We start from the raw sequence: 4,612 nt of genomic DNA on the forward strand, positions 1-4,612 counted from the left end.
TCTCTTTCAGTCCTTGATAGAGAGCAGCTTGTTTTTCTTTCTCTTTCCTTTCCTTAGCACACTCTTTCAAGATATCGTTGATGAGTAGTGCCTGTTCTTTCAATTCGAGCTTCTTCTTTTTGTTTTCCTGTTTATACTCTTCAACGAGCACCTCTTGGTATTTCATCTTTCCCTGAAGCTTACTATTCTGCACTTTTATTTCTTTTACCTTAGCTCGCAGAGAGTCTTTTTCCTTTTCCCATTGTTGCTCTTGCTCTTCGAACCCCATCCTTACGGCCCTTGCCTCTTCCTTGAGCCTTCTCACTTTTCTTTTAAGTTTTTGCTGTTGGTCCTCCAACTGTTTTATTTGTTCTTGTAGTTGTGAGTTCTCGGTGTTTGCCTTTTGTAGTGAGTCAAGCAGACGATTATCAGCTTCTTCTAATAGGATGTTTTGGCGAGGGTTGCTATCCTCGAATTCTGTAGTTGAGTGTTCTCGGTCCCTGTCAGCTCTCCATTTAAGATAATCACCCGAGGCACTTGGGCCTTTAGGCGATCTCTCCATCAGAGTAATGTTTTCCCAAGACTTGCGAGCCAGTTTCAATCCTTCCTCTTCCTTGAGCTCATGGTAGAAGTGACCTTGGTGGTATTCTTCAATGTTGACCATGGACTGCGTTGAGCCAAACTGCCTCATTACCAATGCCGGAGCGTAACTTGTATATCCGGTTACTCCGATTAGGGATACCGACTGATTACCTCCCGTACCGATCAAAACGGGTCGGCCTGGCATCCACAGCTTCCTCCAACAGTAATCATGGCTATTGAAACTCAAAATCCGTTCCCACCACTGTTGTTCATCATTCGGACTGATTACTAACCGGGTCATCTTCTCGATGGGAGGCTGGTCAAGGTACCAAGTTAATCCCTTTGTCTTCACAGGACTCTTGTGACTGATAATCCAGAGGTATAGCAACTGAGAACAACACTTAATGGACCCTTTCCCCTGTTGTCTGCAGTAGGTTGGGGTTAATAAGGTTTCCGCAAGAATTGCCGGTATCGGATTGACCTCCTGCCTTTCTACCGCCCAGAATACTTCCACCGTGCTGTAGGTTATGATTCCTAATGGTCCTGGGAACAAAATCAGGCCATAGATTCCCAATGCGAGTGCTACTGAAGCCTGATCCTACTGTTTCTCTTGGAGGAGTTGATCTAACCGCTTCTCGATGTAGGTCCAATACCATCCATGCGTGTTCCCTTTGACAGTTTCTTTTGACTTTGCCTCCTCCGAAGGGATGCCCAACAAATGTGTTAATCGTTTCCAGGTCTGCCTATGCTCAAGGTGTAGGTAGATCCGATTCTGTGTTGAATAAGGAATCCCTAATAATGCCTGATATTCTTCCATAGTGGGAACTGTATCAATATCATTGAAAGAGAATACCCCGTACTTAGGGTTCCAAACCGACAACATGGCCTTTAATGCCAGGATTTGGACCTTAACTCGCATTAAGGTTGCAATCCTCCCATACTTCTCTTCAAATCGTGCCTTGACCTGATCGGGAAGCGACCTCCATCCATTAGACAGACCCTCGAGGCTGTTCATTCTGACTTCAATTTTATTCAGATCTAATGAAGGTAGTAAGCTAGGATGTGCCTTGGAAACATCATTTTGTGGGGGTACTGGAGTATGAATTGATTTGGACCAAAGTTTAGCATTCTGAACTTCTTCTGCCGACTGACTCGAGGATGCCATGATAAATATGATGCCTATCCTTTTACAGACTCTTGGTTTGGTAATGCCTGCGGGAAAATTTGTTAGCAAGATAAATTAGGGTAATTTTGAATCATATTATTGACAGGATGACACGTACACATTTATCAAAGTAGGAAAATGTGTAGGTGTTTTAGTAGAATTCAAGATTACCCTCACAAAAATGAACAAAAGGAAATTAAAGCAGAAAGAGGATAAGAGCAAGTATGCCCCTTTTGTCCTATAATAGGGAGACTCTTGATATAGGATGAGCGCTACCTATTTGGATAGTTCTATCTTACAAGGTAGCTTACTACGGCTTTCAGCTATCGTGATAGTTTAGCTCAGGATCTAATTTTCTAAAAGCCACAGGTTCCCAAATTGCCCCTACTGTAAACAGTAAGGCCCCATTCTATAACCATGATATTATCGGGAAAATTCCACGAGTACCATAGTAGATAGAACGAGTTTCAATCTGAGCAGAAGCCTTCACGGATACTAACGGGGTAGAACCCACGGGTACCGCTACATGACTCCCTCCTACTTTCCTAAAAGGGTAAGAAAGCCTGGGTATAGGGCCAAAGTGTGTGAGGACATCGTGTGAGTGTTCAGTGTGTGAAGGGACACCTTTACCTCTTCCCAACTCAGGGGGATTTTATTTTTCCATTTTTCCCTTTTTTCATTTTTTGAAACGAAGAGCACTGTAAGGAAATAAAACAGGCAAAACAAGCAAAATAGTTAGCCGTAATAACAATAATTAACGTATAAAATATCGCTGAATGAGCCCATCTAACTATAATTTGATCGGAAAAAATTAAATCTAATTTTGGACTACTAGACCGGGGTTAAGTCAGTCTTTGTATATCCCCAGTAGAGTCGCCAAGCTGTCGCAAGGGATTTTGCGGTCGCCTGAACAAACCCTCATCGAAGTGGGAAAGAGTGAGGAGTCGCCACCTTAGTTTTGAGGGAAACTAAAGAAAACCATTTGTGAAAATAAATTGAAATGAAACCACTTCAAGACAGAGATTCTAGGTTCGGGGTCCATAAACGGGTGGGGAAGGTGTTAGGCACCCCACCTCGTCCCTTAATAAGGGTAAGTAGATTTAACTTTACATTAGTTAGAAAGGCTCGAATGGACATGTTAATCCTTTGATTAAAGGAACATTTGATTTTTCACTAAATTTGGATCACCCAGATACATAAGTAAATGAGACAACCTTAGTGAGTTATTGTTGCATGTTAATCTTATTTAAAAGAACTATTTTATTAAAATTTAATTTAAGAATTGGATAAAGACTCTTCTCCGAACTCTTTAATATTTATTAAAATTTTGAGTTGAGATCGGATAAGAACTCTCCTCCGATCTCTATTAAGTATTTATTTTAAATTTTGAGTTGAGACCGGATAAGAACTCTCCACCGATCTCTTTTGAGTATTTATTTTAAATTTTGAGTCGAGACCGGATAAGAACTCTCCTCCGATCTCTTTTGAGTATTTATTTTAAATTTTGAGTCGAGACCGGATAAGAACTCTCCTCCGATCTCTTTTGAGTATTTATTTTAAATTTTGAGTCGAGACCGGATAAGAACTCTCCTCCGATCTCTTTTGAGTATTTATTTTAAATTTTGAGTTAAGACAAGATAAGAACTCTCCTCCGATCTCTTTTAAATTAACAGGAGCCTGAATGGGATCTTTCCGATCTCCCGAATTTTAATTTCAGCTACATGTCATAAGGTCCTAAAGCTAAGGATTCTGGCGTTCTAAGGTGCTGGGGATAAGGCTTCTATTAACTAATTGATATTTTGTGACTAAATAAGAGAAGCTGGACTGAATTTTGCTGACCTCCCCTAAGGTCACTTTACCAGTACCTATTAATGTCCGATCTATTCTGTTTTGTTTACTTTGGTTTTATTCCACTTTATGGCATCTTGCCGAATTGCCGTTTACGTCAATCTAATAGTTTAACTATTTTCCTGACGTGTTATTCAGGCTCTCTCTCTCAAAAGAGACCCTTAAGTTGCAGTTACCTACGTTTTACCCAACCACTTACACGCTACTAGGAGCTAAAAAACTTGCATTCAAAAATGACGAAGATTAATAAAATGATGGACTGATCACTAAAGAAATAAACTCGAGAGTAACATTCTTTAAGGTTCTTTGGCACTAAATGAACTTGGAGAAAATCACATGCATAAAAAAAGAGCAAAGAAAATGCGAAAAGTAAACGTAAACACTTAACAAACGGCAATATGAGCTCTTACCTGTAAGGAGCCAAATCTATTGAAATGACTACGGGGAGACAAATAGTAATAAGACAGCAGACTGATTAGCTTGAGGGGTGATGTTCGTTGTGAACTGAAGGGTGCTTAGCTAAAATGCAAACAGATTAAGATAAAAATCAAGTGAAATGAAATTGAGCTTGGATAATGGGAATGAAGACAGAGATAATAAAAGGCTGAAAGTGAGAGTATGACCAGATAATGAACAAACTGAAAATATAGAGTTTCAGTATTCAGAATCCTTTTCAAGAAAACACTTCAGAAAACTAGCTTCAAAAGTCTTTCTAATCAAAACTTCAAAGTAGCAGAGTAACAAACTGAATCAAGTTTCAGAGTTCTTCCGCTATAATAACTACCTCTCTTTTTGCCCGTCCCTTGAACAGTTTTTCATACAGGTATTTATAGGAATCGGGTGCTCCCCATGGAGGGTCAGGATTCATTTTGAGGGAGATGGAGGGTCAAGATTTCGAAGGACATGATCGGATGTTCAGGAATTAAAGAGAATTAAAATGAATGGCTGAGATTATTCTTCAGAATATTTGTCCTTTTCTTCTTTCAATCTGATGGTCTTAACTCCTCTTGTCCGGAACGATCTAAGAGCGAAAGACGC

This window comes from Hevea brasiliensis, chromosome 7 (assembly GCF_030052815.1).
Source record: "Hevea brasiliensis isolate MT/VB/25A 57/8 chromosome 7, ASM3005281v1, whole genome shotgun sequence".
Taxonomy (NCBI): domain Eukaryota; kingdom Viridiplantae; phylum Streptophyta; class Magnoliopsida; order Malpighiales; family Euphorbiaceae; genus Hevea; species Hevea brasiliensis.